Source organism: Rhamphochromis longiceps, linkage group LG23 (assembly GCF_057381845.1).
Source record: "Rhamphochromis longiceps isolate RC_006_pf linkage group LG23, R_longiceps_female_GT1.1, whole genome shotgun sequence".
Classification (NCBI taxonomy): Eukaryota; Metazoa; Chordata; class Actinopteri; order Cichliformes; family Cichlidae; genus Rhamphochromis; species Rhamphochromis longiceps.
The window spans coordinates 18,844,345-18,864,521 of record NC_140578.1 but is presented as its reverse complement, the minus strand read 5'-3'; the positions used below and the strand labels follow the sequence as shown (position 1 = coordinate 18,864,521).

The 20,177-nt window shown below is 45.2% G+C and overlaps 15 non-coding genes across 15 annotated transcripts; 9 read left to right on the top strand and 6 right to left on the bottom strand.

The window, feature by feature from the left end:
* Positions 1 to 3,373: 3,373 nt before the first annotated feature.
* Positions 3,374 to 3,456, bottom strand: trnas-uga (transfer RNA serine (anticodon UGA)). Its single transcript has one exon. It is a non-coding gene; the product is annotated as a tRNA-Ser (tRNA).
* Positions 3,457 to 4,215: 759 nt separating this feature from the next.
* trnaw-cca (transfer RNA tryptophan (anticodon CCA)) lies at positions 4,216 to 4,287 on the top strand. Its single transcript has one exon. It is a non-coding gene; the product is annotated as a tRNA-Trp (tRNA).
* Positions 4,288 to 5,593: 1,306 nt separating this feature from the next.
* trnam-cau (transfer RNA methionine (anticodon CAU)) lies at positions 5,594 to 5,665 on the top strand. Its single transcript has one exon. It is a non-coding gene; the product is annotated as a tRNA-Met (tRNA).
* A 539-nt stretch (positions 5,666 to 6,204) lies between these two features.
* Positions 6,205 to 6,276, top strand: trnaw-cca (transfer RNA tryptophan (anticodon CCA)). Its single transcript has one exon. It is a non-coding gene; the product is annotated as a tRNA-Trp (tRNA).
* A 307-nt stretch (positions 6,277 to 6,583) lies between these two features.
* Positions 6,584 to 6,666, bottom strand: trnas-uga (transfer RNA serine (anticodon UGA)). Its single transcript has one exon. It is a non-coding gene; the product is annotated as a tRNA-Ser (tRNA).
* Positions 6,667 to 7,425: 759 nt separating this feature from the next.
* trnaw-cca (transfer RNA tryptophan (anticodon CCA)) lies at positions 7,426 to 7,497 on the top strand. Its single transcript has one exon. It is a non-coding gene; the product is annotated as a tRNA-Trp (tRNA).
* A 1,306-nt stretch (positions 7,498 to 8,803) lies between these two features.
* Positions 8,804 to 8,875, top strand: trnam-cau (transfer RNA methionine (anticodon CAU)). The gene has a single exon. It is a non-coding gene; the product is annotated as a tRNA-Met (tRNA).
* Positions 8,876 to 9,793: 918 nt separating this feature from the next.
* trnas-uga (transfer RNA serine (anticodon UGA)) lies at positions 9,794 to 9,876 on the bottom strand. The gene has a single exon. It is a non-coding gene; the product is annotated as a tRNA-Ser (tRNA).
* Positions 9,877 to 10,637: 761 nt separating this feature from the next.
* Positions 10,638 to 10,709, top strand: trnaw-cca (transfer RNA tryptophan (anticodon CCA)). The gene has a single exon. It is a non-coding gene; the product is annotated as a tRNA-Trp (tRNA).
* A 2,296-nt stretch (positions 10,710 to 13,005) lies between these two features.
* On the bottom strand, positions 13,006 to 13,088 carry trnas-uga (transfer RNA serine (anticodon UGA)). Its single transcript has one exon. It is a non-coding gene; the product is annotated as a tRNA-Ser (tRNA).
* Positions 13,089 to 13,847: 759 nt separating this feature from the next.
* trnaw-cca (transfer RNA tryptophan (anticodon CCA)) lies at positions 13,848 to 13,919 on the top strand. The gene has a single exon. It is a non-coding gene; the product is annotated as a tRNA-Trp (tRNA).
* Positions 13,920 to 15,225: 1,306 nt separating this feature from the next.
* Positions 15,226 to 15,297, top strand: trnam-cau (transfer RNA methionine (anticodon CAU)). The gene has a single exon. It is a non-coding gene; the product is annotated as a tRNA-Met (tRNA).
* A 918-nt stretch (positions 15,298 to 16,215) lies between these two features.
* Positions 16,216 to 16,298, bottom strand: trnas-uga (transfer RNA serine (anticodon UGA)). Its single transcript has one exon. It is a non-coding gene; the product is annotated as a tRNA-Ser (tRNA).
* A 759-nt stretch (positions 16,299 to 17,057) lies between these two features.
* On the top strand, positions 17,058 to 17,129 carry trnaw-cca (transfer RNA tryptophan (anticodon CCA)). The gene has a single exon. It is a non-coding gene; the product is annotated as a tRNA-Trp (tRNA).
* Positions 17,130 to 19,425: 2,296 nt separating this feature from the next.
* trnas-uga (transfer RNA serine (anticodon UGA)) lies at positions 19,426 to 19,508 on the bottom strand. Its single transcript has one exon. It is a non-coding gene; the product is annotated as a tRNA-Ser (tRNA).
* Between the last annotated feature and the right edge of the window lie 669 nt (positions 19,509 to 20,177).

The window sequence follows — 20,177 nt, the reverse complement described above, 5'->3', positions numbered from 1 at the left end:
AACCCCAAGTGAAGCGCGCGGACGAGGATACATAAAGCCCTGATAAGCGGAGCACAGATTAAGCGAGTCACCATGGAGACGGAGGGAAAGAAGGCGCGGTCAATGTATTTCACAGCGCTTGAGGCCGAAATTCTGATGGCAGCATATGCCGATAACATGCAAATTCCGCGGAAAAAAGTAACACAGCCACAGCTGCAAAAGAAAGGGAGCATGCATGGCAAAACATAGCCGACAGAGTCAATGCCTGAGTGTTAATATAAACATTGATCTAGGGATTTCCACCCATTTAACACGTTATTTTATCATATGTTATTTTATTTGTTATTTTATACATTTTATTTTGTGATGTGATGTGAGCGCAGGTGCAACCCAACAGGCCCCAAACGTGCCTGGCAGCAAGTAAAAATGAAATATAAAAATATAGTCCAAACAGGTAAGGTGTAATTGTATTATGAGCCATAGTGCTTGGTCTGTTTGTCCTATGTAAATTAATTGCAGTTAGAGGCTACATTAATTTTCTTTCTGTAAGCACTTATTGAAATTATCTGAGCACATTACAAGTACATATTTGCTTACTCTGTATGCTCAAGTGTGGCCCGTTATAGCCTCCACCACCACCACTCACAGAGGCTGAGCAGTTGGCCCTCAGCCAAAACAGTGGGCGCCCTGTGGCTGAAGGCATCTCTGCGGGGACATCCTCTGAGTCAATAACCCCGCAAGACACAAGTGCCTACATAAGGGGTAAATTCAAAATAATACATGATGTGCATACATCCTTTCTTCACAGTCACCTTTGCAGTGCGACACATTCATTTGATAAACTCTTTACCATAATGGATTATTTTGTAGTGAAGTTATTTTCCTACTGATCTTGCCTTCCCTCAGCCTTGGTTGTCTTTGAGAGCATAATGACAATGAAGTGTAAGGTGCTTGGTATGTTTGTTAATTGCCATTTGGTCCCTTGTAAGTTATAAGTGACCTGTATAAACCTCATATTCTATCAGTTGATGGTGGTGGTGTACTGCATCTGGTGCAGCCTCCTGTTGAGCCAGACCAACATGCAGTTGTGAGTAATACTCCACAGATTATATGAGTTTACAGTAGAACAGCAATGTTGTCTATTTCTTTACTACAGGAAAATAATGAAGAAACATTGACAGCTGTTACAGAGGAGGAAGCAACAGAGACACTTTATGAGGTTTACATCTTTTAATACTTTGTGTACAGGAAATACAGCCGACCAATAAAGCCAGTTGAACAAAAAATCTGTTTATTCTTCTTTCAACATGTTGAGGTGATGGGTCAAAGGAAATGATTGTGACATATGGTGTCTCTGACTGCGCTTCCATCTTGTATGTCCGTGGGAGGGTCAGGATGTTCATGGTTTGGATCACTGCTGATGTTTGGTTCAGAAGGACAGTGTTCTCCTCTAATTGTGGCAATGTTGTGAAGAATCACACATGCCACAATAATGTCACATGCCCTTTCTGGGGTGACCCTGAGTCTTTGCAGGCACTGGAACCGGGCCTTAAGCATTCCGATAGTCATTTCAATTCTGGCTCTTGTCCTGCAATTAGCCAGATTATATCGCTGCTGTGGGCCCGGTTCAGGGTCAGGGTAAGGGGTAAGCAAATAGGGTAAACATGGATACCCCCTATCACCAAGCAAGTAGCCAGTGAACTCTCCTAAGACAGAAGGATACACTTTAGTTCAAATGTCCCTGAAGCAATTGGTCTTTATATATTTTAAAGTATTCTCAACTCACCATGTCCAAATTTTGTGCTCAGTGTACATTCACGGAATATTTGTGAGTCATGGACAGAGCCTGGCCACTTGGCTTCCACATTTGTGATAATGTTGGCAGCATCACATATGATCTTCACAGTGCAGAGAACACAAATTAGCATCCATTACTATAATGAAATAATTTGTTAGTTTGACATGCTACAGGGAACTATGTACCTGCACATTAATGCTGTGGGAAGACTTCCTGTTCACATAGTCTCCTTCATTTACTGAAGGAGCAATGATTGGAATGTGAGTGCCATCTGTACAGCCAATCACGCCTGGGAACCCTGAAAATAAATGTAAAATTTAAGTAGTAGTTCAAGTATCACCACATCATAAATTAAGTTTTGGTCATCCTGATACCTGCAATTTTGTGGCATCCCTCTTTGATAAATCTTGTGGGTCTGTGACCGGGGAACACCACAGACGAGTACAGGAGACGTTTCAGTGCAACTGTAACATTCCTGACTGCCCGACAGACGGTAGCCTTGGAAACGTGCTCAGCGTCACCAATATTATACAGAAAGCTCCCGTTTGCAAGAAACCGAAGTGCAATACAAATAATATGCAATGAACTGAGAGCATGTCCGCGATGTGTCACATGCGTAATATATGGCCTGAGGATGTTATCCAAATAACTTATAGATTGTGCTGAGAAACGGTAACGTTCGCACAGAAAATCATCAGGAAATGATAAAATGTCCAAACGCGCTCTGATCACTCTCTCCCGGCGGAGAGCTCTGCGGAGAATTTGGGCTTCACGATCTACTGGCTCTTCAAGGAAGTGGCACGCCATGTCCGACACTTCCTACTGTCAGGTTTCCGACAAAGGGGCGGAGACAGTCAGGGTTAGTTGTAGTAAACCTGCTAGGGGGCAGGTTAGCTTCACGGAGTGTGTCGTCATAGTGACTCACTCAGGCTGCAGCTGAACTCGCTTTGTGAAACCGAAAACCCAGAGTTTTCGTTAACTCAGGGTATACTTACTCAGTTTTTCCACTAAACCGGCTTCCTGAAACAGGGCCCAGGTACTGCCGCCTAACTGAAAACCAAACGTAGCCAGAAAGGATTAAGATTTGTCATTCTAGCCTTTCTATAGCAGTGATAACAAGTAGCCCCCTGCAACAATTTTGATGTCTTGTGTGGAAAGAAGATGGATTGGCTTTGCAGAGATTTTCAGAAGTTTTGGGCAGAGGGGCAGGTTTGTGGGACCTTGTGGGGCAATGGTAGCGCATCTGACTCCAGATCAGAAGCTTGCGTGTTCAAATCACATCAAGGTCAACCAAGAGTGACAGGACTGCAGCCTGTTTGAATTAATATGTGACTCAAAGTCTGTGCACATGCCACTGATCGACATCTCCCACCGTTTTTGTTTATAAAGCCTGGAGAGAAGAAGAGGGACTCTCCTTGGAGACAAGCACATTTTGTACATGAATGATTAGTATGTAAGTACAGTGGTGTGAACCGGTGATTGGAGAACTGTCAATCACTCAATGCTCCTGGGCACCGTTGCAACTTTTGTATATGAGCCCCTCCGACTAATTGCAACCTTATCTTAGCAGAAAAAGAAGCACCCGTAACGCATTTTCGCTGTGAGCAGGGTTTGAACCTGCGCGGGGAACCCCCCATTGGATTTCAAATCCAACGCCTTAACCGCTCGGCCATCACAGCTCCTCCACTTCACCTGCACCTTTTGGCCTGTGGTGAGAGATGCCTGCTCCCTGCTCCAACAGCGCTGGTTCTTTTGGAGATCATCACATGCCAGAACACTCCCTAGTCAGAAGTCACTTCTCTGGTAAATACCATTAACAGTCGTTGAAGAGACCATTGTGTGTGAAGTGTAAGGTCGTTTAGTCAGGTAAGATTTCATTCAAGGCTGACAGCACTGGTCTCCTACCCCCATGAATAGCATTTTGGTGCAGACGGCACAAGGAGCCTCTCCAGAGCAGCTTGTGTTTGAGACAGGAGATCATCACGTACAAAAGCACTCCCTTCTGAGCAATCACTTTTTAGGTGTGTGTGAGAGGAAGGTCTTTTATTTTTAGACACTGTCCAAGGACTTTGTCTTTCTCTGACAAGCATCAGTAACAAATATGCATTGTTAAGAATTTGTCTAGCTGGCTTGCAAAGCTCATCAGAGCGTGAGCACTGAATGACAGACACTATATTAGGCCTTTGATTGACTACTGCAAGCGCACTTCAAACCTCGATTTGTATTCTTTTCTCAAAGAGGAGAACCTTTCAAGTATAAAGAGAGATTCTACGTGTGCATGTTGACATGCATGGTCTGAAATGACATGCGTCTTTGGCACAACCTCTTTGCATTCACAAGTTGAACAACCTCCAGTTGCAGAAAAATTGCTTGTGTGGAAAGATGGTCTGGCTTCTCAGAGATTTTCAGAAGTTTTGAGCAGAGGGGCAGGTTTGTGGGACCTTGTGGCGCAATGGTAGCGCATCTGACTCCAGATCAGAAGGTTGCGTGTTCAAATCACGTCAAGGTCAGCCGAGAGTGAGGGGACTGCAGCCTGTGATTCCCTTCCAATAGGAGGTTTTTAGTTGCTTGTGGCATACTCGTCCGTCTGTCCAGAAATTCAGGTCCACGACTCATGACGTGTCTCCAGTGAGTTGTTGATGGTGTCAGTGAACACTGTAGACAACTGATCAGCACAGTGCCTCAGGGTGGATGGAGGCACCGAATTTGGCCCAGCTGCTTTGCATGGGTCCTGTGTCTTAGAGAGTCTGTTTACATCCCTTTCAAGTATGGAAAGAGGTGTGAAGGCACATGGAGAAATTTGTGAGCTTTACTGAGTGGTAGAGGTGATGGGGGAGCCGCAAGTGTTGACCGTCTGGGGAGGGGGCCCGGGTAGCTGGACGTTCCATTGTTTTCTGAAAGCACCAGGTGTGAATACATTGGGTAGGTGTGAATAGTAGCTGAATTAGAGGGCTTCTGTAAATGGAACTGAATAAAAATGGCAAACAAAACACCCGCATGCTGCAGGTATACAGAGAGCAATGCCATGAGATACATGTAAACACATAGTTGAAAGAAGTAAAGACTGCACCAAAGAGAAACTCACAAAATTATTGTAAAGAAAAAAACATTCAAATATCAAGTATAAGTTTTTCATTCCGAGCAAACAAACAGTTTTGAATGATAATGAAATCTAAAAGCAGCTTCAGAGCTGGGCTTGGCATTCTGAAGCAAGCTCATCATATCCAGGATAGTTTTTCACTGTGGACAATGTCACTGTGTCCGCTGTGTTGGATACATTCAGATTTCATGTCTAATGTCGGTGCTTGTGATTACAGACGGTATTACATCTCTACCGATGAGAACTACCATTGACAATCAGCGGGAAGTATTAAGAGCATCGAAGTGCATCAGCAGAGTGTGTTCGTGTAACAGAACGTCGATTTTAGTTAACTAAAGGTAAAATAAGGTTCATTGAAGAGAGTTCATGGGTTTATTTAGGAAGTAAACATACGCAACACCAAGTGTCAGTGTTTTCACGTCTAAGCGTTTACGTGACTATGCGACTCAGTGGCTCACACAATAAGCTCAGTGATTCGAGTTAGCAGCTAACGAGGAAATGGTTTTCCTGACCCTAGCTTAAAATCTGTTGGGCCGCACACGAGACCTGACAAGCAGTCCAAGAAGCTTTGAAGCATTGAACGCTGAGGTGACAAAGATTTATAAAAGTCAGTGTTCAAACGGGTACCGTCCACCTTCAGAATTCCCACAGTTTGTTCATGCAAGATGTTATTGAAGGCCCACTTTTAAGCAGCGCTAGTCTTGTGGTACGTGTGGAGCAGAGTGGCGCAGCGGAAGCGTGCTGGGCCCATAACCCAGAGGTCGATGGATCGAAACCATCCTCTGCTAGGCTCGTCTGTTTTCAGGACGTACTAAACAACTGTGCTCCGAAAGGCTTGCTTACAAGTCTGGGATAGGTTTCCAGGAAGAAGCCATTCACCTTCCAAAAATTGGACAAAACAGACTAAACCCAGAAGTTGCCTAACTAAGAAGCAAATCCTAGTGAATATAACCTGTTCGCCACATCTTCTTCAAAGCCCATTCACTTTGTTACCTCAACAGCGTGACATCACCTGTTTGCAACACAAGAACAACAATGGAGGCAACGGTGTACCTGCTGCTAAAGTGACGGTAAACGGTTGGACCACTGTGTTGCTTTGGGTGTACCCAAATGGCTGGCTGTGTTTGCCGGGAGACCAGTGACCAGGTACTGCCGCCTAACTGAAAACCAAACGTAGCCAGAAAGGATTAAGATTTGTCATTCTAGCCTTTCTATAGCAGTGATAACAAGTAGCCCCCTGCAACAATTTTGATGTCTTGTGTGGAAAGAAGATGGATTGGCTTTGCAGAGATTTTCAGAAGTTTTGGGCAGAGGGGCAGGTTTGTGGGACCTTGTGGGGCAATGGTAGCGCATCTGACTCCAGATCAGAAGGTTGCGTGTTCAAATCACATCAAGGTCAACCAAGAGTGACAGGACTGCAGCCTGTTTGAATTAATATGTGACTCAAAGTCTGTGCACATGCCACTGATCGACATCTCCCACCGTTTTTGTTTATAAAGCCTGGAGAGAAGAAGAGGGACTCTCCTTGGAGACAAGCACATTTTGTACATGAATGATTAGTATGTAAGTACAGTGGTGTGAACCGGTGATTGGAGAACTGTCAATCACTCAATGCTCCTGGGCACCGTTGCAACTTTTGTATATGAGCCCCTCCGACTAATTGCAACCTTATCTTAGCAGAAAAAGAAGCACCCGTAACGCATTTTCGCTGTGAGCAGGGTTTGAACCTGCGCGGGGAACACCCCATTGGATTTCAAATCCAACGCCTTAACCTCTCGGCCATCACAGCTCCTCCACTTCACCTGCACCTTTTGGCCTGTGGTGAGAGATGCCTGCTCCCTGCTCCAACAGCGCTGGTTCTTTTGGAGATCATCACATGCCAGAACACTCCCTACTCAGAAGTCACTTCTCTGGTAAATACCATTAACAGTCGTTGAAGAGACCATTGTGTGTGAAGTGTAAGGTCGTTTAGTCAGGTAAGATTTCATTCAAGGCTGACAGCACTGGTCTCCTACCCCCATGAATAGCATTTTGGTGCAGACGGCACAAGGAGCCTCTCCAGAGCAGCTTGTGTTTGAGACAGGAGATCATCACGTACAAAAGCACTCCCTTCTGAGCAATCACTTTTTAGGTGTGTGTGAGAGGAAGGTCTTTTATTTTTAGACACTGTCCAAGGACTTTGTCTTTCTCTGACAAGCATCAGTAACAAATATGCATTGTTAAGAATTTGTCTAGCTGGCTTGCAAAGCTCATCAGAGCGTGAGCACTGAATGACAGACACTATATTAGGCCTTTGATTGACTACTGCAAGCGCACTTCAAACCTCGATTTGTATTCTTTTCTCAAAGAGGAGAACCTTTCAAGTATAAAGAGAGATTCTACGTGTGCATGTTGACATGCATGGTCTGAAATGACATGCGTCTTTGGCACAACCTCTTTGCATTCACAAGTTGAACAACCTCCAGTTGCAGAAAAATTGCTTGTGTGGAAAGATGGTCTGGCTTCTCAGAGATTTTCAGAAGTTTTGAGCAGAGGGGCAGGTTTGTGGGACCTTGTGGCGCAATGGTAGCGCATCTGACTCCAGATCAGAAGGTTGCGTGTTCAAATCACGTCAAGGTCAGCCGAGAGTGAGGGGACTGCAGCCTGTGATTCCCTTCCAATAGGAGGTTTTTAGTTGCTTGTGGCATACTCGTCCGTCTGTCCAGAAATTCAGGTCCATGACTCATGACGTGTCTCCAGTGAGTTGTTGATGGTGTCAGTGAACACTGTAGACAACTGATCAGCACAGTGCCTCAGGGTGGATGGAGGCACCGAATTTGGCCCAGCTGCTTTGCATGGGTCCTGTGTCTTAGAGAGTCTGTTTACATCCCTTTCAAGTATGGAAAGAGGTGTGAAGGCACATGGAGAAATTTGTGAGCTTTACTGAGTGGTAGAGGTGATGGGGGAGCCGCAAGTGTTGACCGTCTGGGGAGGGGGCCCGGGTAGCTGGACGTTCCATTGTTTTCTGAAAGCACCAGGTGTGAATACATTGGATAGGTGTGAATAGTAGCTGAATTAGAGGGCTTCTGTAAATGGAACTGAATAAAAATGGCAAACAAAACACCCACATGCTGCAGGTATACAGAGAGCAATGCCATGAGATACATGTAAACACATAGTTGAAAGAAGTAAAGACTGCACCAAAGAGAAACTCACAAAATTATTGTAAAGAAAAAAACATTCAAATATCAAGTATAAGTTTTTCATTCCGAGCAAACAAACAGTTTTGAATGATAATGAAATCTAAAAGCAGCTTCAGAGCTGGGCTTGGCATTCTGAAGCAAGCTCATCATATCCAGGATAGTTTTTCACTGTGGACAATGTCACTGTGTCCGCTGTGTTGGATACATTCAGATTTCATGTCTAATGTCGGTGCTTGTGATTACAGACAGTATTACATCTCTACCGATGAGAACTACCATTGACAATCAGCGGGAAGTATTAAGAGCATCGAAGTGCATCAGCAGAGTGTGTTCGTGTAACAGAACGTCGATTTTAGTTAACTAAAGGTAAAATAAGGTTCATTGAAGAGAGTTCATGGGTTTATTTAGGAAGTAAACATACGCAACACCAAGTGTCAGTGTTTTCACGTCTAAGCGTTTACGTGACTATGCGACTCAGTGGCTCACACAATAAGCTCAGTGATTCGAGTTAGCAGCTAACGAGGAAATGGTTTTCCTGACCCTAGCTTAAAATCTGTTGGGCCGCACACGAGACCTGACAAGCAGTCCAAGAAGCTTTGAAGCATTGAACGCTGAGGTGACAAAGATTTATAAAAGTCAGTGTTCAAACGGGTACCGTCCACCTTCAGAATTCCCACAGTTTGTTCATGCAAGATGTTATTGAAGGCCCACTTTTAAGCAGCGCTAGTCTTGTGGTACGTGTGGAGCAGAGTGGCGCAGCGGAAGCGTGCTGGGCCCATAACCCAGAGGTCGATGGATCGAAACCATCCTCTGCTAGGCTCGTCTGTTTTCAGGACGTACTAAACAACTGTGCTCCGAAAGGCTTGCTTACAAGTCTGGGATAGGTTTCCAGGAAGAAGCCATTCACCTTCCAAAAATTGGACAAAACAGACTAAACCCAGAAGTTGCCTAACTAAGAAGCAAATCCTAGTGAATATAACCTGTTCGCCACATCTTCTTCAAAGCCCATTCACTTTGTTACCTCAACAGCGTGACATCACCTGTTTGCAACACAAGAACAACAATGGAGGCAACGGTGTACCTGCTGCTAAAGTGACGGTAAACGGTTGGACCACTGTGTTGCTTTGGGTGTACCCAAATGGCTGGCTGTGTTTGCCGGGAGACCAGTGACCAGGTACTGCCGCCTAACTGAAAACCAAACGTAGCCAGAAAGGATTAAGATTTGTCATTCTAGCCTTTCTATAGCAGTGATAACAAGTAGCCCCCTGCAACAATTTTGATGTCTTGTGTGGAAAGAAGATGGATTGGCTTTGCAGAGATTTTCAGAAGTTTTGGGCAGAGGGGCAGGTTTGTGGGACCTTGTGGGGCAATGGTAGCGCATCTGACTCCAGATCAGAAGCTTGCGTGTTCAAATCACATCAAGGTCAACCAAGAGTGACAGGACTGCAGCCTGTTTGAATTAATATGTGACTCAAAGTCTGTGCACATGCCACTGATCGACATCTCCCACCGTTTTTGTTTATAAAGCCTGGAGAGAAGAAGAGGGACTCTCCTTGGAGACAAGCACATTTTGTACATGAATGATTAGTATGTAAGTACAGTGGTGTGAACCGGTGATTGGAGAACTGTCAATCACTCAATGCTCCTGGGCACCGTTGCAACTTTTGTATATGAGCCCCTCCGACTAATTGCAACCTTATCTTAGCAGAAAAAGAAGCACCCGTAACGCATTTTCGCTGTGAGCAGGGTTTGAACCTGCGCGGGGAACCCCCCATTGGATTTCAAATCCAACGCCTTAACCGCTCGGCCATCACAGCTCCTCCACTTCACCTGCACCTTTTGGCCTGTGGTGAGAGATGCCTGCTCCCTGCTCCAACAGCGCTGGTTCTTTTGGAGATCATCACATGCCAGAACACTCCCTACTCAGAAGTCACTTCTCTGGTAAATACCATTAACAGTCGTTGAAGAGACCATTGTGTGTGAAGTGTAAGGTCGTTTAGTCAGGTAAGATTTCATTCAAGGCTGACAGCACTGGTCTCCTACCCCCATGAATAGCATTTTGGTGCAGACGGCACAAGGAGCCTCTCCAGAGCAGCTTGTGTTTGAGACAGGAGATCATCACGTACAAAAGCACTCCCTTCTGAGCAATCACTTTTTAGGTGTGTGTGTGAGAGGAAGGTCTTTTATTTTTAGACACTGTCCAAGGACTTTGTCTTTCTCTGACAAGCATCAGTAACAAATATGCATTGTTAAGAATTTGTCTAGCTGGCTTGCAAAGCTCATCAGAGCGTGAGCACTGAATGACAGACACTATATTAGGCCTTTGATTGACTACTGCAAGCGCACTTCAAACCTCGATTTGTATTCTTTTCTCAAAGAGGAGAACCTTTCAAGTATAAAGAGAGATTCTACGTGTGCATGTTGACATGCATGGTCTGAAATGACATGCGTCTTTGGCACAACCTCTTTGCATTCACAAGTTGAACAACCTCCAGTTGCAGAAAAATTGCTTGTGTGGAAAGATGGTCTGGCTTCTCAGAGATTTTCAGAAGTTTTGAGCAGAGGGGCAGGTTTGTGGGACCTTGTGGCGCAATGGTAGCGCATCTGACTCCAGATCAGAAGGTTGCGTGTTCAAATCACGTCAAGGTCAGCCGAGAGTGAGGGGACTGCAGCCTGTGATTCCCTTCCAATAGGAGGTTTTTAGTTGCTTGTGGCATACTCGTCCGTCTGTCCAGAAATTCAGGTCCACGACTCATGACGTGTCTCCAGTGAGTTGTTGATGGTGTCAGTGAACACTGTAGACAACTGATCAGCACAGTGCCTCAGGGTGGATGGAGGCACCGAATTTGGCCCAGCTGCTTTGCATGGGTCCTGTGTCTTAGAGAGTCTGTTTACATCCCTTTCAAGTATGGAAAGAGGTGTGAAGGCACATGGAGAAATTTGTGAGCTTTACTGAGTGGTAGAGGTGATGGGGGAGCCGCAAGTGTTGACCGTCTGGGGAGGGGGCCCGGGTAGCTGGACGTTCCATTGTTTTCTGAAAGCACCAGGTGTGAATACATTGGGTAGGTGTGAATAGTAGCTGAATTAGAGGGCTTCTGTAAATGGAACTGAATAAAAATGGCAAACAAAACACCCACATGCTGCAGGTATACAGAGAGCAATGCCATGAGATACATGTAAACACATAGTTGAAAGAAGTAAAGACTGCACCAAAGAGAAACTCACAAAATTATTGTAAAGAAAAAAACATTCAAATATCAAGTATAAGTTTTTCATTCCGAGCAAACAAACAGTTTTGAATGATAATGAAATCTAAAAGCAGCTTCAGAGCTGGGCTTGGCATTCTGAAGCAAGCTCATCATATCCAGGATAGTTTTTCACTGTGGACAATGTCACTGTGTCCGCTGTGTTGGATACATTCAGATTTCATGTCTAATGTCGGTGCTTGTGATTACAGACGGTATTACATCTCTACCGATGAGAACTACCATTGACAATCAGCGGGAAGTATTAAGAGCATCGAAGTGCATCAGCAGAGTGTGTTCGTGTAACAGAACGTCGATTTTAGTTAACTAAAGGTAAAATAAGGTTCATTGAAGAGAGTTCATGGGTTTATTTAGGAAGTAAACATACGCAACACCAAGTGTCAGTGTTTTCACGTCTAAGCGTTTACGTGACTATGCGACTCAGTGGCTCACACAATAAGCTCAGTGATTCGAGTTAGCAGCTAACGAGGAAATGGTTTTCCTGACCCTAGCTTAAAATCTGTTGGGCCGCACACGAGACCTGACAAGCAGTCCAAGAAGCTTTGAAGCATTGAATGCTGAGGTGACAAAGATTTATAAAAGTCAGTGTTCAAACGGGTACCGTCCACCTTCAGAATTCCCACAGTTTGTTCATGCAAGATGTTATTGAAGGCCCACTTTTAAGCAGCGCTAGTCTTGTGGTACGTGTGGAGCAGAGTGGCGCAGCGGAAGCGTGCTGGGCCCATAACCCAGAGGTCGATGCATCGAAACCATCCTCTGCTAGGCTCGTCTGTTTTCAGGACGTACTAAACAACTGTGCTCCGAAAGGCTTGCTTACAAGTCTGGGATAGGTTTCCAGGAAGAAGCCATTCACCTTCCAAAAATTGGACAAAACAGACTAAACCCAGAAGTTGCCTAACTAAGAAGCAAATCCTAGTGAATATAACCTGTTCGCCACATCTTCTTCAAAGCCCATTCACTTTGTTACCTCAACAGCGTGACATCACCTGTTTGCAACACAAGAACAACAATGGAGGCAACGGTGTACCTGCTGCTAAAGTGACGGTAAACGGTTGGACCACTGTGTTGCTTTGGGTGTACCCAAATGGCTGGCTGTGTTTGCCGGGAGACCAGTGACCAGGTACTGCCGCCTAACTGAAAACCAAACGTAGCCAGAAAGGATTAAGATTTGTCATTCTAGCCTTTCTATAGCAGTGATAACAAGTAGCCCCCTGCAACAATTTTGATGTCTTGTGTGGAAAGAAGATGGATTGGCTTTGCAGAGATTTTCAGAAGTTTTGGGCAGAGGGGCAGGTTTGTGGGACCTTGTGGGGCAATGGTAGCGCATCTGACTCCAGATCAGAAGCTTGCGTGTTCAAATCACATCAAGGTCAACCAAGAGTGACAGGACTGCAGCCTGTTTGAATTAATATGTGACTCAAAGTCTGTGCACATGCCACTGATCGACATCTCCCACCGTTTTTGTTTATAAAGCCTGGAGAGAAGAAGAGGGACTCTCCTTGGAGACAAGCACATTTTGTACATGAATGATTAGTATGTAAGTACAGTGGTGTGAACCGGTGATTGGAGAACTGTCAATCACTCAATGCTCCTGGGCACCGTTGCAACTTTTGTATATGAGCCCCTCCGACTAATTGCAACCTTATCTTAGCAGAAAAAGAAGCACCCGTAACGCATTTTCGCTGTGAGCAGGGTTTGAACCTGCGCGGGGAACCCCCCATTGGATTTCAAATCCAACGCCTTAACCGCTCGGCCATCACAGCTCCTCCACTTCACCTGCACCTTTTGGCCTGTGGTGAGAGATGCCTGCTCCCTGCTCCAACAGCGCTGGTTCTTTTGGAGATCATCACATGCCAGAACACTCCCTACTCAGAAGTCACTTCTCTGGTAAATACCATTAACAGTCGTTGAAGAGACCATTGTGTGTGAAGTGTAAGGTCGTTTAGTCAGGTAAGATTTCATTCAAGGCTGACAGCACTGGTCTCCTACCCCCATGAATAGCATTTTGGTGCAGACGGCACAAGGAGCCTCTCCAGAGCAGCTTGTGTTTGAGACAGGAGATCATCACGTACAAAAGCACTCCCTTCTGAGCAATCACTTTTTAGGTGTGTGTGAGAGGAAGGTCTTTTATTTTTAGACACTGTCCAAGGACTTTGTCTTTCTCTGACAAGCATCAGTAACAAATATGCATTGTTAAGAATTTGTCTAGCTGGCTTGCAAAGCTCATCAGAGCGTGAGCACTGAATGACAGACACTATATTAGGCCTTTGATTGACTACTGCAAGCGCACTTCAAACCTCGATTTGTATTCTTTTCTCAAAGAGGAGAACCTTTCAAGTATAAAGAGAGATTCTACGTGTGCATGTTGACATGCATGGTCTGAAATGACATGCGTCTTTGGCACAACCTCTTTGCATTCACAAGTTGAACAACCTCCAGTTGCAGAAAAATTGCTTGTGTGGAAAGATGGTCTGGCTTCTCAGAGATTTTCAGAAGTTTTGAGCAGAGGGGCAGGTTTGTGGGACCTTGTGGCGCAATGGTAGCGCATCTGACTCCAGATCAGAAGGTTGCGTGTTCAAATCACGTCAAGGTCAGCCGAGAGTGAGGGGACTGCAGCCTGTGATTCCCTTCCAATAGGAGGTTTTTAGTTGCTTGTGGCATACTCGTCCGTCTGTCCAGAAATTCAGGTCCATGACTCATGACGTGTCTCCAGTGAGTTGTTGATGGTGTCAGTGAACACTGTAGACAACTGATCAGCACAGTGCCTCAGGGTGGATGGAGGCACCGAATTTGGCCCAGCTGCTTTGCATGGGTCCTGTGTCTTAGAGAGTCTGTTTACATCCCTTTCAAGTATGGAAAGAGGTGTGAAGGCACATGGAGAAATTTGTGAGCTTTACTGAGTGGTAGAGGTGATGGGGGAGCCGCAAGTGTTGACCGTCTGGGGAGGGGGCCCGGGTAGCTGGACGTTCCATTGTTTTCTGAAAGCACCAGGTGTGAATACATTGGATAGGTGTGAATAGTAGCTGAATTAGAGGGCTTCTGTAAATGGAACTGAATAAAAATGGCAAACAAAACACCCACATGCTGCAGGTATACAGAGAGCAATGCCATGAGATACATGTAAACACATAGTTGAAAGAAGTAAAGACTGCACCAAAGAGAAACTCACAAAATTATTGTAAAGAAAAAAACATTCAAATATCAAGTATAAGTTTTTCATTCCGAGCAAACAAACAGTTTTGAATGATAATGAAATCTAAAAGCAGCTTCAGAGCTGGGCTTGGCATTCTGAAGCAAGCTCATCATATCCAGGATAGTTTTTCACTGTGGACAATGTCACTGTGTCCGCTGTGTTGGATACATTCAGATTTCATGTCTAATGTCGGTGCTTGTGATTACAGACGGTATTACATCTCTACCGATGAGAACTACCATTGACAATCAGCGGGAAGTATTAAGAGCATCGAAGTGCATCAGCAGAGTGTGTTCGTGTAACAGAACGTCGATTTTAGTTAACTAAAGGTAAAATAAGGTTCATTGAAGAGAGTTCATGGGTTTATTTAGGAAGTAAACATACGCAACACCAAGTGTCAGTGTTTTCACGTCTAAGCGTTTACGTGACTATGCGACTCAGTGGCTCACACAATAAGCTCAGTGATTCGAGTTAGCAGCTAACGAGGAAATGGTTTTCCTGACCCTAGCTTAAAATCTGTTGGGCCGCACACGAGACCTGACAAGCAGTCCAAGAAGCTTTGAAGCATTGAACGCTGAGGTGACAAAGATTTATAAAAGTCAGTGTTCAAACGGGTACCGTCCACCTTCAGAATTCCCACAGTTTGTTCATGCAAGATGTTATTGAAGGCCCACTTTTAAGCAGCGCTAGTCTTGTGGTACGTGTGGAGCAGAGTGGCGCAGCGGAAGCGTGCTGGGCCCATAACCCAGAGGTCGATGGATCGAAACCATCCTCTGCTAAGCTCGTCTGTTTTCAGGACGTACTAAACAACTGTGCTCCGAAAGGCTTGCTTACAAGTCTGGGATAGGTTTCCAGGAAGAAGCCATTCACCTTCCAAAAATTGGACAAAACAGACTAAACCCAGAAGTTGCCTAACTAAGAAGCAAATCCTAGTGAATATAACCTGTTCGCCACATCTTCTTCAAAGCCCATTCACTTTGTTACCTCAACAGCGTGACATCACCTGTTTGCAACACAAGAACAACAATGGAGGCAACGGTGTACCTGCTGCTAAAGTGACGGTAAACGGTTGGACCACTGTGTTGCTTTGGGTGTACCCAAATGGCTGGCTGTGTTTGCCGGGAGACCAGTGACCAGGTACTGCCGCCTAACTGAAAACCAAACGTAGCCAGAAAGGATTAAGATTTGTCATTCTAGCCTTTCTATAGCAGTGATAACAAGTAGCCCCCTGCAACAATTTTGATGTCTTGTGTGGAAAGAAGATGGATTGGCTTTGCAGAGATTTTCAGAAGTTTTGGGCAGAGGGGCAGGTTTGTGGGACCTTGTGGGGCAATGGTAGCGCATCTGACTCCAGATCAGAAGCTTGCGTGTTCAAATCACATCAAGGTCAACCAAGAGTGACAGGACTGCAGCCTGTTTGAATTAATATGTGACTCAAAGTCTGTGCACATGCCACTGATCGACATCTCCCACCGTTTTTGTTTATAAAGCCTGGAGAGAAGAAGAGGGACTCTCCTTGGAGACAAGCACATTTTGTACATGAATGATTAGTATGTAAGTACAGTGGTGTGAACCGGTGATTGGAGAACTGTCAATCACTCAATGCTCCTGGGCACCGTTGCAACTTTTGTATATGAGCCCCTCCGACTAATTGCAACCTTATCTTAGCAGAAAAAGAAGCACCCGTAACGCATTTTCGCTGTGAGCAGGGTTTGAACCTGCGCGGGGAACCCCCCATTGGATTTCAAATCCAACGCCTTAACCGCTCGGCCATCACAGCTCCTCCACTTCACCTGCACCTTTTGGCCTGTGGTGAGAGATGCCTGCTCCCTGCTCCAACAGCGCTGGTTCTTTTGGAGATCATCACATGCCAGAACACTCCCTACTCAGAAGTCACTTCTCTGGTAAATACCATTAACAGTCGTTGAAGAGACCATTGTGTGTGAAGTGTAAGGTCGTTTAGTCAGGTAAGATTTCATTCAAGGCTGACAGCACTGGTCTCCTACCCCCATGAATAGCATTTTGGTGCAGACGGCACAAGGAGCCTCTCCAGAGCAGCTTGTGTTTGAGACAGGAGATCATCACGTACAAAAGCACTCCCTTCTGAGCAATCACTTTTTAGGTGTGTGTGAGAGGAAGGTCTTTTATTTTTAGACACTGTCCAAGGACTTTGTCTTTCTCTGACAAGCATCAGTAACAAATATGCATTGTTAAGAATTTGTCTAGCTGGCTTGCAAAGCTCATCAGAGCGTGAGCACTGAATGACAGACACTATATTAGGCCTTTGATTGACTACTGCAAGCGCACTTCAAACCTCGATTTGTATTCTTTTCTCAAAGAGGAGAACCTTTCAAGTATAAAGAGAGATTCTACGTGTGCATGTTGACATGCATGGTCTGAAATGACATGCGTCTTTGGCACAACCTCTTTGCATTCACAAGTTGAACAACCTCCAGTTGCAGAAAAATTGCTTGTGTGGAAAGATGGTCTGGCTTCTCAGAGATTTTCAGAAGTTTTGAGCAGAGGGGCAGGTTTGTGGGACCTTGTGGCGCAATGGTAGCGCATCTGACTCCAGATCAGAAGGTTGCGTGTTCAAATCACGTCAAGGTCAGCCGAGAGTGAGGGGACTGCAGCCTGTGATTCCCTTCCAATAGGAGGTTTTTAGTTGCTTGTGGCATACTCGTCCGTCTGTCCAGAAATTCAGGTCCATGACTCATGACGTGTCTCCAGTGAGTTGTTGATGGTGTCAGTGAACACTGTAGACAACTGATCAGCACAGTGCCTCAGGGTGGATGGAGGCACCGAATTTGGCCCAGCTGCTTTGCATGGGTCCTGTGTCTTAGAGAGTCTGTTTACATCCCTTTCAAGTATGGAAAGAGGTGTGAAGGCACATGGAGAAATTTGTGAGCTTTACTGAGTGGTAGAGGTGATGGGGGAGCCGCAAGTGTTGACCGTCTGGGGAGGGGGCCCGGGTAGCTGGACGTTCCATTGTTTTCTGAAAGCACCAGGTGTGAATACATTGGATAGGTGTGAATAGTAGCTGAATTAGAGGGCTTCTGTAAATGGAACTGAATAAAAATGGCAAACAAAACACCCACATGCTGCAGGTATACAGAGAGCAATGCCATGAGATACATGTAAACACATAGTTGAAAGAAGTAAAGACTGCACCAAAGAGAAACTCACAAAATTATTGTAAAGAAAAAAACATTCAAATATCAAGTATAAGTTTTTCATTCCGAGCAAACAAACAGTTTTGAATGATAATGAAATCTAAAAGCAGCTTCAGAGCTGGGCTTGGCATTCTGAAGCAAGCTCATCATATCCAGGATAGTTTTTCACTGTGGACAATGTCACTGTGTCCGCTGTGTTGGATACATTCAGATTTCATGTCTAATGTCGGTGCTTGTGATTACAGACGGTATTACATCTCTACCGATGAGAACTACCATTGACAATCAGCGGGAAGTATTAAGAGCATCGAAGTGCATCAGCAGAGTGTGTTCGTGTAACAGAACGTCGATTTTAGTTAACTAAAGGTAAAATAAGGTTCATTGAAGAGAGTTCATGGGTTTATTTAGGAAGTAAACATACGCAACACCAAGTGTCAGTGTTTTCACGTCTAAGCGTTTACGTGACTATGCGACTCAGTGGCTCACACAATAAGCTCAGTGATTCGAGTTAGCAGCTAACGAGGAAATGGTTTTCCTGACCCTAGCTTAAAATCTGTTGGGCCGCACACGAGACCTGACAAGCAGTCCAAGAAGCTTTGAAGCATTGAACGCTGAGGTGACAAAGATTTATAAAAGTCAGTGTTCAAACGGGTACCGTCCACCTTCAGAATTCCCACAGTTTGTTCATGCAAGATGTTATTGAAGGCCCACTTTTAAGCAGCGCTAGTCTTGTGGTACGTGTGGAGCAGAGTGGCGCAGCGGAAGCGTGCTGGGCCCATAACCCAGAGGTCGATGCATCGAAACCATCCTCTGCTAGGCTCGTCTGTTTTCAGGACGTACTAAACAACTGTGCTCCGAAAGGCTTGCTTACAAGTCTGGGATAGGTTTCCAGGAAGAAGCCATTCACCTTCCAAAAATTGGACAAAACAGACTAAACCCAGAAGTTGCCTAACTAAGAAGCAAATCCTAGTGAATATAACCTGTTCGCCACATCTTCTTCAAAGCCCATTCACTTTGTTACCTCAACAGCGTGACATCACCTGTTTGCAACACAAGAACAACAATGGAGGCAACGGTGTACCTGCTGCTAAAGTGACGGTAAACGGTTGGACCACTGTGTTGCTTTGGGTGTACCCAAATGGCTGGCTGTGTTTGCCGGGAGACCAGTGACCAGGTACTGCCGCCTAACTGAAAACCAAACGTAGCCAGAAAGGATTAAGATTTGTCATTCTAGCCTTTCTATAGCAGTGATAACAAGTAGCCCCCTGCAACAATTTTGATGTCTTGTGTGGAAAGAAGATGGATTGGCTTTGCAGAGATTTTCAGAAGTTTTGGGCAGAGGGGCAGGTTTGTGGGACCTTGTGGGGCAATGGTAGCGCATCTGACTCCAGATCAGAAGCTTGCGTGTTCAAATCACATCAAGGTCAACCAAGAGTGACAGGACTGCAGCCTGTTTGAATTAATATGTGACTCAAAGTCTGTGCACATGCCACTGATCGACATCTCCCACCGTTTTTGTTTATAAAGCCTGGAGAGAAGAAGAGGGACTCTCCTTGGAGACAAGCACATTTTGTACATGAATGATTAGTATGTAAGTACAGTGGTGTGAACCGGTGATTGGAGAACTGTCAATCACTCAATGCTCCTGGGCACCGTTGCAACTTTTGTATATGAGCCCCTCCGACTAATTGCAACCTTATCTTAGCAGAAAAAGAAGCACCCGTAACGCATTTTCGCTGTGAGCAGGGTTTGAACCTGCGCGGGGAACACCCCATTGGATTTCAAATCCAACGCCTTAACCTCTCGGCCATCACAGCTCCTCCACTTCACCTGCACCTTTTGGCCTGTGGTGAGAGATGCCTGCTCCCTGCTCCAACAGCGCTGGTTCTTTTGGAGATCATCACATGCCAGAACACTCCCTACTCAGAAGTCACTTCTCTGGTAAATACCATTAACAGTCGTTGAAGAGACCATTGTGTGTGAAGTGTAAGGTCGTTTAGTCAGGTAAGATTTCATTCAAGGCTGACAGCACTGGTCTCCTACCCCCATGAATAGCATTTTGGTGCAGACGGCACAAGGAGCCTCTCCAGAGCAGCTTGTGTTTGAGACAGGAGATCATCACGTACAAAAGCACTCCCTTCTGAGCAATCACTTTTTAGGTGTGTGTGAGAGGAAGGTCTTTTATTTTTAGACACTGTCCAAGGACTTTGTCTTTCTCTGACAAGCATCAGTAACAAATATGCATTGTTAAGAATTTGTCTAGCTGGCTTGCAAAGCTCATCAGAGCGTGAGCACTGAATGACAGACACTATATTAGGCCTTTGATTGACTACTGCAAGCGCACTTCAAACCTCGATTTGTATTCTTTTCTCAAAGAGGAGAACCTTTCAAGTATAAAGAGAGATTCTACGTGTGCATGTTGACATGCATGGTCTGAAATGACATGCGTCTTTGGCACAACCTCTTTGCATTCACAAGTTGAACAA